General features: G+C 32.2%; 2 protein-coding genes across 15 annotated transcripts in view; both read right to left on the reverse strand.

The window, feature by feature from the left end:
- The window catches only part of LOC143246752 (synaptonemal complex protein 2-like), a 253052-nt gene that overhangs the window by 43566 nt on the left and 195733 nt on the right, over nt 1-13753 (reverse strand). The gene's annotated exons all lie outside the window — the stretch shown is intronic.
- Nucleotides 2586-13753, reverse strand: part of LOC143246753 (uncharacterized) — a 42387-nt gene continuing 31219 nt past the window's right edge. For 4 of the 5 annotated variants that reach the window (XM_076493880.1, XM_076493884.1, XM_076493877.1 and 1 more), the window contains one exon: nt 2586-8625. The gene's annotated coding sequence lies outside the window, so the exon portion shown is untranslated. The remainder of the gene's footprint in view (nt 8626-13753) is intronic. The other variant, XM_076493873.1, reaches the window with a different exon arrangement.

The raw sequence follows: 13753 nt of genomic DNA on the forward strand, positions 1-13753 counted from the left end.
TAATAAATTCTCAGACATTTTGTTACAGTAAGTATTGGTTAAATATATTCTGTTCTTTTTTTCTGCCATCATTATTCTGGAGATCTCTATTTGAAAGAACAATTGACTGTACGTTTGGTCCCATTTGCTGATGGAAAACTGGAGAAACCATGGGTAATAGGTAAAAGTGAAAATCTGCACTGTTTCAAAAATTTAAGGAAGTATCAACTTCCTGTGGAATGGAAAGCGAATAATAAAGCATGGATGACAAGTGCTATATTCGAGGAATTTTTGAACAAATTAAATAAAGAATGGAACAAGAAAATAGGAATATCTGCTATTTCTAGATAATGCAACTTGCCACCCAAACGTTCAACTTTCAAATGTTCGTTTAGTCTTTCAACCTCCATGTACAATGTCAGTTCTACATCCACTAGATAATGGAATTATACAGCGTATAAAACTGAAATACAGAAAATTGATGCTTCAGCATATTACTGCAAACATGAATGACTGTAAGAGAGCATCTGAAATGACCATGAAAATTTTAAGTCATTCAGTCAAATGCTCAAAAGATGAATGCATAATAAAATGTTTTCGAAACTGGAATTATTCTTGATAATGACTGAGATTGTGGAGAAGTTGTTTGTTATGATGATTATAGTGAAATCCAAACTCTGATTGAGAAGAATGATGCAGATGATTCTGTGAACGTAGAAAGTTTTGTGAATGTTGACAAGAATGTTTTAACAGAAACTGATGAAATTGATTTAAAATCTATAATAGAATCAAGATGGTAACAGTGTGAGAGATTCAGAAGATGAACAAAATGGGAAAAGATAAGTGAGGAAATACAAATTCCTACTTCATTGCAAGTGTTAAGTTATGCTTATGCTATCAAATTGTATGCAAAAATGAAGTGGAAAAATGAATTTCGTGAAAAGGTCATTACAATTGGCGTTCTCTTTTAACCACATGAAAGCTCATTAAAAAGGAAACAATTGATATTGAACACTTTCTTCAAATAAATTTAAAATTTTGTGTACTTGTGTATATTTTGAATGTCTATTTTTGTTCTTATTCTAATAACTATAGCATAAACAGTATAATAGCTTTATTCACAAATGTCTTATTTCCCTCAAGTGAAGCAAGCATAACATTCTGCTCAAAATATATATATAATTAAGGAAATGCATGTTCACTGTCTGAGCTCTAAAACCTGCTTAAGCCAGAAAGTTTAACTGATCCCATGCTATTCCACCTTAGACAGGTTTCACTGTATAATGACACATGCAATCAATTATAATTAAGCTTTGTCCCCTTTGGAAAATGCAATCACACCATAATAACAGACTAAGTCTTTGCTTGTACCATCTTCTTTCTGTGAATATTCATGAGTGTTAGGTGAGCTAAATTCAAAGGGTAAGACAGATACTCTTTCAAGTTAGAATGAATTTTGAGGTTCTCTCCTTTAAATATATTTATTTAGAGTACTTGTTGGCATGGTGAGATAATACGCTAGAATCTTTATCAAACTCAAAGAGTAGGTTAGTTCCATGGTTTTAGGTCTCTTCTCCTTTGATCCTGTCTTTGGTCAATCTAGACAATTTTACTCTGTTTTCTAACCACAGCAGCCAGTAGCAGTATTACAGTGGAATTTATAAGTTGGTCATTTTGTTTCAAGATTTTTAAAAATAAAAACTTATTTTATGTCTTTATTTGCTCTTTGTGCTCATTTTAAAACTCTGATGATAGTGCATTAAAAAAAACAACCAATAAATACATAAGTATGTTCTTTAAAACACTGACTAAAGTACAAATCTTCTAAAGTCATAAATTTATATGAATTAAGCTAAGTTTTATGTTAAATACAATTACTACCCTTAAATAAAATTGTGATCATCACAGAAAGTAGGTTTAAAAATTCCACCCAAGTAGTTTTCTACTGATTTCAGTTCACTCTATTATTCAAAACTGATGACAATATGCTTATGTTCCAATTTTTCATTTGATCTTTAATTAACAATTTATATGATAGCAAAATAACTAAAATATTTGTTTGTCTCCCAATGGGATGTGCTCAGTATGAAACTAATAATAAGCAAAATGTCCGATAGAGTTAAAAATTTACTACAATGTTTCTACCATGTGTTTTTCTCTGCAAAATATTATAGAAAGTAAATTAATATCTACTTTACACAATGATGGAGACCTCACTACAACTGTCCACAAAATTATTACAAGTAGCATTTGTCTATTAATGTTCCAGCTGTCTACTATCTCAATTAAAAATAGGTTTAAAATTGCTATGATGCTGTAATATCAGATTAACACATTTTTGTTTGAACCAACAATGACATGTGCTTAACAAATGCAACACCTTATATATATGCAGTGACAACTGAGTTAGAAACTAACCACACAAAAGCTATTAACACATTAGTAAATAATGAAAGTCAAAAACATATTGTTAGTAGTAGGGACTCATGGATTATCCATAATGATAATCAAGTGTACAATACATTGCTTTTTGGATCAATGGTGACACATTTTGAGAATAGTTAGAACTGATGCAAGACCACTAATAATTAAGGCACCAAAAAGTATATAAAGAACCACAATTTATCTCATCATAAAATGGAAGTAGGGTTACAATAGGTGTTGTTTCACTAGATTGTAAACAAAATAATAATAATGACTCAAGTGCATAAGTTAGCTGCACATTCAAGTGAGTCAGACCCAAACAAATAAAATAACAGACTCAACAAACTGTGTGACTGATTACATTACAAAATATAAGAGCCTAAGGCAGTGGAATTTAAAATTAGTGATATGAAGTACAAAAGAATTAAATTCATTTCATCACATGGGAATACAAAATCTAACAGTTTCTGTTTCCTTGTTAACACACAAGGCAAAACAGTCCCACAATAAAATAACATTAATAGCATCGTCTGACATCAGGGATGGTAAAGTGTTCATATGTTGCAAAAGAAAGCAGCAGAGTACGTTATTTGAGACAAGCCTCCAGAAAGTACAGTGTAAATACACCACTTTAGTGTACATAATAGTGATTCCTTAAATGGTCCTATTTACATCATTCAAAATATGTACAGAACTTTTCAGAATTTGCTTTACAGTTCTAGGTTATAAGAATACTCAACGACTTGCATTTGTTTCAAAATTAAACTACAAGTTAGTATAAATATAAGTCTTATGTAATGCAAAAGTTATTACTAAACTCTTCAATAATAAGTATAAAACAAAAAGCAATGTATGGTTTAAGTCTAGTTCTACAATTAAAACTAAATACCAATTGTTAAACTTTACAATCATACTTACTATTTTTCTTTGCATTATGAATATAGTCTGGTTCTACTGTAGCCTTCATTTTACTCAGTTTATCATTTCCTTGAAACTGAATCTATGTTAAACAATCAAAACAATTTTATTTTGAGCATGAAGTAAATTAGATGCTGATTGGTTGATGAGTTCAATCCTGAAAAAACAACAACCAACAAAACACACACACTACTCAAATTTTGCTAAGGATCACACCATAATTTTGTAATATTTCATGGAATATACACTCATTATGTCAGGAAAACATGTAGTTTCAAGAACTCTCGATACAAAGTGACAAAATCCTATAACCCAAGCCAGTTTGCCACTGAAGAAGAAAAGACCCCTTTCGTCAGCACTCAGGTTAAGGGTTTTTATCCCTTTGTATCAAGGAATATTCAAATATAAACAAAACCTTATGTAGCAATTTACAAGATTTTAATTGAAATAACAAAATTAATGTCCAAAATCTGGATTAATATTGAAAATGTCAGAGTATCCACATAGTCATCAAACAGGATTTTGTTCTCACTTTAACACCAGGTAAGTCCTCCTGTCACATTAATAATAGTCTGATGATATCTTCCCATTTCCTAGATCAGTCTGTTGGGGTATATTATTTCATTCTTGGGCTAAGATGATTCCAAGATCCAACAGGATGAGCTGATACAGCTGCCTTGCAATATGTCCCAAGCATGCTCACTAGAATTTTGATCAAATAAACAAGCTGGCCAGTCCATTATCTCAATATTCTCATCATGGTACTAGTTCATCAGCCTGGTACTGTGTGATCTTGCAATATCATCCATTAAAATGAAATCTGGAACTATGACTCCTGTGTATGGACTCACAAAGATATCCAAAATTCAATCCCTGTACCTTTTTCTATTTAAAACACTATTTTAGATGATGTACAAGTCTATATGACCCATAAGATTGATGCTACCCAAAACCATCTTTAACCCAATCAGTGATGAGAAAACCCACTTGTAGAGAAAATTATATATTTAGAAAAGCAAAATCAACTAACAAAAGTAAACATACCCCATGATTTAAAAAATCAAGAAACCATATCGGCTGCATACTATAAATTCCGACATCAGCAGAAAAATAACCAACATTTGGCAAAACTAGCAACAAAATATGACATTCCAGTTAATACCAAATTTATTCAAAACCAGGCACAAAACTAAGGTCTACACTATGTAAAACTACACTGACAAACACAACACCATTATTTATATAATACAATGTGATAACTGCCACAACTTCTATGTTGGAAAACAAGTAGAAAAATGGAAACCAGATTCAAAGAACACAAAGTCACCTTCACATGTTTTTGAACACTGCAAATCAAATAAACACAACATACTCATAGAAAATACCCAAATACTAAATAAAGAAACAAACATAAACAAATACAAAATTAAAGAAGTCTTACTCATACAACAACTCAAGCCCAAATTAAACCAATAGAAAGGAACACCTTAGTACCTATATGTATAAAATATATCCAACATCTAAGGACGCCTTCTACATTCCCACACTGAATTACACAACTGCCTTCAAACATGTGATCAGCTACCGGTCAGTAACCCTTTCTTTGTGAACCCGACAATGACTGAAGAAGGTCGAAACGTTGTTTGCTCCTCTACTAGTGCTTTCTCTACCCATACCAGCTGTGTTTAAATATAAAATTATCTTTCACCCACCTTTGTATCAGTCATGTCCTATTATAAACATAACTCTCATTAAGTCATTCTATACTCAAGTGCATCCATCATGATAGCCCAGAAAGTAGCTGGACTCATCTGTGAAGAGAACATCTGATCAATACCTGTGATCAGTCCAGATATTCATTACTGATGTCTGGATCTTATTGTTGGTCTTCTTGCTCTTAGTCTGGCTGTTTTTAATATTTATGAGGTTTTCTAAAGACATTCAACTGGCTAAATAAATAGTTTAGAAAAACATTTCAAAACTGAGGGAACCAATAGTCATGGATCCACAAGCAATTTGGTACATAAATAGTTTAGAAAAACATTTCAAAACTGGGGAACCAATAGTCATGGATCCACAAGCAATTTGGTACATAAATAGTTTAGAAAACATTTCAAATCTGAGGGAACCAATAGTCATGGATCCACAAGCAATTTGGTACATAAATAGTTTAGCAATTTGGTACATAAATAGTTTAGAAAAACATTTCAAAACTGAGGGAACCAATAGTCATGGATCCACAATCAATTTGGTACATAAATAGTTTAGAAAGACATTTCAAAACTGAGGGAACCAATAGTCATGGATCCACAATCAATTTGGTACATAAATAGTTTAGAAAAACATTTCAAAACTGAGGGAACCAATAGTCATGGATCCACAAGCAATTTGGTACATAAATAGTTTAGAAAGACATTTCAAAACTGAGGGAACCAATAGTCATGGATCCACAAGCAATTTGGTACATAAATAGTTTAGAAAGACATTTCAAAACTGAGGGAACCAATAGTCATGGATCCACAAGCAATTTGGTACATAAATAGTTTAGAAAAACATTTCAAAACTGAGGGAACCAATAGTCTTTAGATCTTGTGAATAATTTTAGGTTTTAAAGATACGGTATGTTCTCTGTAGCAGATGGCAGAAACAGAAAAGAATCCATAAACAGACAGAATTTTGTTCACATATTTAAAAAAGCAGCTGGATTACCACAGATTAGAATTTTGTTTAACTGTTCACATCTATTATTACACAGAATACTAAGTATATGTAATATATACATATACTCTCAATATATCGTGTGCATATTTCAACTTCAGGTTTTTCTTATTTACCGCCAAATGGTAGTACCTTAATATTATTTTATTTTTCTTTACTTTTGAGATCAGTCACCTTCCCACAACTGTCTAGAAGCAGTAAAGAGTGATACAGATGTGGGACGTTGGGAGTTTGAGCACCCACATCTCGCTCTCTTAATTTCTATTTCTTTTGATTATTCATGAATTTTATTAATGTAAGAATGGAGGTTAACACTGATAGATGATGTATCCCCACTGCAATGTGGGTCCTACTTTCACAGTCACATCCAAAATCTATGGTACATTTTATATCCCACATTATAGCCTGTACTATGTAAATCCTTTTGATTGGTGCAGAGTTTTTAATTTTTGTTTGGGCTTATTTTTGTTTATTGCAAATTATTAGTCATAAGTTGGGATCTGATGTTTGTAATGCAGTCCTTCATATTAATTTTGTTTTACTTTACTTGATTGTCGACTATCAATATTCTGTACACACGCTTTTTGCATTATTGTAATTTCTTCCAATGAGTCTGAACTTGCACTATTCTCAGAGTGTGTTTAGTACTATCCTACCAAGATTTTCTCAAACCATTGACAAGTCACAATATATTAGTATTTATGTTGAGCCGTAGGGTGCTATTTGACTATCTGGTGGCATGTAAAGGGACAATCACTGCAGCACAATTCTCAAAAGTCTTCCTACCTATCCATGTCAGTGACCAACTTGCCAGATAAGATAGTATTTTCATCCAAGATGGAGATTTTGCTCATTCAGTTCAAGTCAGAAAACAACAACTTGAATGTCAGGGCATTAACCAATCTTCCATGGCCAAACTTATTGCCAGTATTGAGAAGAGTTGTCTATTCTTGATATCTCCATGCTAAAGCACCCCAAACAAACAACCACCTTCTTGGAACACTCTCTTCTGTGTTCTGTATGAGGACTAGGATTCAATCTCACAAGGCTAGATTTCAAATCTTGTAAATAATCATGATTTTGCTTTAGATACCACACAGAACAGGCAGATTCACTAAATATTGAAGTTGGTTTTTCTTTTCTTAATGGTAAGCTGTGTTATATATAAATATACACACACATAACAACATCATGGTGTTAGTAAAAATGAAAAAGTAACAATGGAAACATCCCACCCTCTTTTGTTCATTTATTTTTGAGGCCAAAAATGGTTATGCTTTCAGTTTTACTTCAACTAAATACCTAATAGTATTGCATAATTCTAATACAATCTAATTTCAAGTGACTGAATTTTAGAAATTGATCTTGTAAAAAATATATGCCACAGCTAACAACCTATTATTCATTACATATGATTTTTGTATACACACACACACATCCATACAACAAAATACTATTTCAATATTTTTATACAATACAAATACATAACCATGACAATGGTTATGAAATATGTAAACCTTTTGTGTTGGAGTATAAGGACCTGGTGTTGTCATCAATAAACGTTTCTCTTGCTTTGAATTTGGTCATGTGGTATCAAAACTGAACTTCTCACTTCTACCCACAGGACTTAATACAAAATCTGTCTCTGGAGAGTTGTTTAGTGGGATAATGTCTGGAGAACCTAGATCAGAGTTTCTCCATTTAAAAGGCCTGCTCCTCAGCTGTTCTGGTGAAACCAGCTCCTGCAATAGTGTCCGAAATTTTTTATGAAGCTCTTCACCAAATGATTGTTTAAAGGAGGCAAAACTGACCAGTTCATCAGAACTGGATGATACGTTAGGATATTTTATAGGAGATGCATGGTGTCTCACACTGCAGTTCTTCTCTAACATACTATGTTGTTTTTCTTCTTGAATACAGGTTGTATTAAGTTTTTGTTCACTTTTGTTTTCAGTGCAATCTGTTCTACTCTTGGTATCAATGTTTAAAGATTCTGTACTTTTGCTTCCTAAAATTTCAGATTCTGGCACAGTTCCAAACCTTGCTTTCTGTATTATGTTGTCAGACTTATCTTCCATACCTAATCCACAAAGACCTTTACAACTGTATTCTTTCTGAGTAATACCTGTCTTGTTTCCACTACTTACACTTTTGATTTTTTTCCAACGAGTCAGATAAAACAGTTAAATCCTTTTGTGCACTCAATTCCTCAGTACTGGATACCATATTTACTGAATGAATAACTGATACATCAATACCAGAATTATCATGAGAAGCTTCATGCACTAACTGTGTTAGTTCTTTCTGCGTATCTTTACTTTTATTATCAGACCTTGAAAGTCTCATTCTTGTCTTAGAAACAGATGAGGGTTCTACTGTTAGTTCAAATTTTTCAATATCAGACCAGTCAGTTCCAGAAGATTTTCTCCTGGTTATATTTTTAGACTTATTCTTTTTTTTATTTACTGAATATTTTCTTTGCTTTTTTTGTGAAAGCCAGATTACTTCTGGATCTTGTGGTTCATCTTCTGAGCTTGTAAAGCTGTACAGTCCTGATATTTTCAGAGGTGGATACGTTCTTCCTCTCTACCAATAACAAGAAACAATAGTTAGTCTGGATTTCTGAGGACAAAATAACTTTTAAATTTAACTACTTTTCAAGAATGAAATTGAAACCGAGTTAGAAAACAATGTATTTTTAACTGATTCTACACTAAGACACATAGTTACAGTTCATGTCTGGTAAGACAGAGACTACACCAACTGACCCTAACCACTGTTAATATTTTACTTTCAGTAATAAATACATATTCATAAAACACACAGTTTATAATAAAAATTATGTTTTAATACATCATTTTTATCATCCTGAAGGAAAAAAGTTGAATGGAAATTAGATTAACTATCAGATATATGTAAACCAAGCTACATAGCTAAGTGATAACTGTCTTGGTAATTAAATAGAAACAATTAATATGGTAATAGCATTATTAACCAGTACCTGCTGGATTTGGGCAGTGCCACATAGGTGAAAATTCTGGTAACGAAAACAATTCCCTTACAGTATTTTACAGAAAGAAATTGACACCTGTTAATGTTTTAAAATAAAGTATTTCTACATCATCTATAAGAAACACCTAAAACTGTATAAAAACATTTATATTATATATGAGTTAATTTTTTAAATTGTTAAAATAATATATCCAATATAGATTTTAGTGAGTCACATGGTATATTGAATGCAGTACTGTTTAAAATTAGATGTGTGTGATGTTAAAATGCTGACTATAGGGACTCAAGTAATTATTATTATAAAGCTAGAATATAAAATAAGAACTCCACATCTTTTTTTTTGTTTTGTTGAGACATGGTTTATGTACTGAATCAAACTCAGTGGTCCCATTCACCATTTCTGAAAACAGTTCCTTATATGCACTTACTTCAATAGATAACATGTGAATAACCAATTAACAGCTTAGAATGTCCCTAGAATGGTTTTACCTGCTATTTTAATCTTTGAAAAGTCTACCTTGTTCTATCAAACCAAAATTTCAAGAAGTTAGGTTGTGTCTTTAGTCTGCTCAAAGTTTCATATTTTTAAACCGAAATACGGCTTAGATTCTGAGCTTAATAAAATTAAATTATATGATATCAGGAGCTATTTAAGATTTTTTGGTTATTCAACTGTATATACAAAACCTAACATAAAATTTTGTTTAATATTTTCCAAGTGTGAAATTTTAAAAGGTTTAGCAACCTATGTTCATCAGCAACTGAGTTCAAAGGTTCAAGTTAGAAAAGATAATTGTTTGCTCTATATTTTAAGAAAACTAAGTTTGTAACTTATTTCTAAATAGTTACCTATATACATATAAAATACAATAATTAAAATGTGACTGAATATTATAAAATACCAGTCTACTAAAATACAGTTAATACAGGAAAACTATAGGGCAGTTTTATACTGTTGGCGACAGTAACACAAGTACACATCAATTCAAGTTATGTAATGTTAGCTAGGCATGACTGAAAGGTCATTATAATAAATATATAACATTAAGACTTACGCTACTTCAAGAAACATTTGTACTTTCATGTTGTTACATGTAGTAACTTTAGCACAAAAAAAGCATAATTTATATTTATTTCCCAATTTTTGTATAATGGTTACAAGGTGGGTCAATTGACAGATCCCACATACTTATGGTGTAGAAAATAACATAAAATATAAAGTCTTACTCAAACCAAAACTTTGAAATGTATTTTTAGGTCTTAGAGATACAAATAATATTTGAGATTTTTGGGATGAAGAATAATTTTCTAATCATAACATGAAATCACTTCATGCTCGGACTAGTAAAGAAACAGACTCAGTATTTTAACAAACAAATCTTGAGTAAAAATATTTCATTAAAAATATGATTTTTGTGCACAGAAAACTTGTAACATTTACTAAAAGTATACCAGTTGTGAAGATACACATATTGTATCATAAGTTATAGTGTAAATAGTGTGTATGAGCTTGTGTATATTACACTGAGCCCATTACAAAAGGGTTAAGGTATACATAAAAATTTATACAAAAAGAGAGCAAACATACTTTTATCCACAAATTAAAAAAGAAGTTAATTCAACTTATATAACTGAAAATAAGCTATGTTATAAGAATGATAAATGCTAAACATGTTAATTTGATTATGAAGTGGTAATTGGGTTTGTCCTTGGTAAACATGGCTGCATCCACTTATCAGCCCATCCTGCTACCTGTGACCTATCTTTCAGGCATATGATGAAGGCAGATTCACCCTACTGGAAAAACCATCTTCTCTTTGTCAAAAATCTTTTCAACCATCTTCCACTCCTATTTATATACTTAGTTCAAAATCATGTGACTCTGTGGGCCCTACTATTGTTTCTGTGTTCACTGCCTTGTTGTATGCCATTTCTCTTGCCCTGGATCATGTAGAAGCTATGCAGTACACTAATTCTACTATTTATACTAACCCTCTAATCACTTCACATTATTACTCACACTGTTCTTGTAAATATTCAAAAACAACTGGCTCATTTTACTTTATCTTCTGTTTCTATCTGGATACCTGGCCATTTATGGGAATAAGCTTGCTGAGTCTGTCTGCTCTGATGCTGTTAGTCCTATATCTACTTCATATGTGGCTACAGTCCTCTACTGAAGGCTCTGCTTCACGCCAGTGCCAACTTAAGACTTAAGAGTGAAAATATCATAAGTTTTTCCAGATCAAACCATCTGTTGTTTTCTTTGGTCAAGAGGAAGTTATCCTAACTTGGCTATCACTGGTCAGTTTAACCCATCATTTTCTTTAATCTGGAAATGATCTACCAATGTGTGGTCTTTGTAACACTTTAGTCCCAAAGGCTCACATTTTACTCTTGTGCTCTTATTATAACTCTGAGTGATGGCACCATATTTGACATGTGTTTTTTTAAGAGTTTGGCCCTGACATTGGATGGTGTCATTGGCAACAACGATACCATCCAACTTGATTGTATTTTTAAAGTTTTAGAAACTATTGACCTTTTAAATTCTGTTTTAGTCTTCTGTCTGACCTTAGGACATTGTTTAGTTTTATGTTATAACAGTGTTACTTTTATGGTTTTACTGGTGTTTGACACAGATAGCCAAGTTGTTTTGCATTAATAAATGCCAAACAGCCAAACCAAACCTGAAATACTTTATATAATTTTTTTTTTGCTTGTACATAGAGAATTTGTGTTTCTTTTTCAAGTAAAAGCTCATTAGAAAATTAATGAACGACTTAACATTTCACAAGGCTAAAAAATGAGTGGAAATCCTCCAAGTCTGATGATAGTGTATATTCACATTAGGTTGTATTTAACCATACCTATAAATTCCCATGTTATTAAACAAAATTAGATTTTTTGTTTAGGCCATTTAGGCCTGAGTCTTAGGTATTGAAATTCATTCTATATACAAAAGAGAAGGGAATGTACGATGTAGAAACAAAAAAAATGTGTGAATTTTAAAAACATAATTCTTGTTCATATCTAATTAAGTACATTCTTCTATTTCTTTCTGTCTTGGCACAAAAATTAGTGAAACTTTTAAAATCTCTTTTTAGTTTCCTCAAACATTAACCAAAAAGGGAATACTGGTAATTGAATCAGATTAGATCTGATGCTTTTGCTTAGTTTCAGAAAAAGAAAATTGAATCAAAACCACAAGTGTAATAGGTATAAGAAACATTATAATGTACTCTTTGAAGATGATGCATTTCTTTATAAAACCATAGAAAAACATATACAGTCATATGAAAAAGTTAGGATACCCTATGAAAGCCTGTGTATTTGTGTAACATTTTTGGATATATATTGGGTTGAGGAATAATTTGTGAGCGTTTTTTCAAGTTAAAAAAATATATTCATAAATGAAACGCTTTCGCAAAATATTTCATGTTATTTGGTAGATAATTTTTTGCTCTAATAGATGGTGTGTTTGATTTTCATATGTCTTTAATTTTTGCTTTCATTTTCAGCTCATTAAATGGAATGAATCAAGTGGACAATGAGTCAATTTTGTCAAGTGGACAAAATCGAGCATTTTCGACACCATCTGCTTTTCGCATTTAATTTCTGGCAATTTCGTTTAAAACAATGCATACTATATACCTAGGTATTACATGAAATAAAGTATCCTAATAAATGTTTTGGGTGTAATGTGTTCATGCATTGAAGTATTGTATAGTCTTGCATGTAATGCTTGAATGAAATTATTTAAAAATGCTCACAAATTATTCCTCAACCTAATAGATATTTAATCTCAATTTCAACAATACTGAGAGATTATAGGAATATAACTAAACAATTAAAACTGAAGAAAAGACTTTTCAAGATCTTCTGTAAATGTTATTCTACAAAAATGCATATTCTAACTGAGGAAAGTTAGGACACCCTTCCCCCTAATAGATAGTGTTATCCCATTTGACTGAAATAACTACAGTGAGACGCTTCTTGTAGCCATCTACCAGTCTCTGACATCAGTCTGAAGAAAGTTTGGCCCACTCCTCAATGCAGAAGTCTTTCAGCTGTGAGATGTTTGAGAGGTTTCTTGCATGTACAGCCCATTTCAAGTCACCTCACAGCATCTCAATGGGATTAAGATCTGGGCTTTGACTCGGCCATTCCAGGACTCTCCATTTCTTAGTTTTTAGCCAGTCCTTGGTGGATTTACTGGTATGATTTGGGTCATTGTCGTGTTGCAGGGTCCAGTTCCACTTCAGCTTTTTTACAGATTTTCTTACAGATGGTCTCACATGATACTCAAGCACCCTCTGATACACAGTAGAATTCATGGTGGATTCTATGATTGTGTGCTGTCCAGGTTCTGCTGCAGCAAAGCAGCCCCAAATCAACACACTTCAACCTCCATGCTTCACAGTTGGTATGAAGTTCTTTTCCTGGAATGCTGTATTTGGTTTACGCCAAACATGTCCTCTGTGCTGGTGTCCAAATAATTCAATTTTGGACTCATCTGTCTAAAGAACATTATTCCAGAAGTCCTGGTCTTTGTCTACATTCTCTCTGGCAAACTTCAGTCTGGCCTTAATGGTTCTCTTAGAGAGCAAAGGTTTCCTCCTAGCACACCTCCCATTGCAAGTTACACTTGTGCAGTCTTTTTCTGATTGTAGAGGCATGCACTTTCACATCAACAGTAGCC

Source organism: Tachypleus tridentatus, chromosome 3 (genome assembly GCF_004210375.1).
Source record: "Tachypleus tridentatus isolate NWPU-2018 chromosome 3, ASM421037v1, whole genome shotgun sequence".
Taxonomy (NCBI): domain Eukaryota; kingdom Metazoa; phylum Arthropoda; class Merostomata; order Xiphosura; family Limulidae; genus Tachypleus; species Tachypleus tridentatus.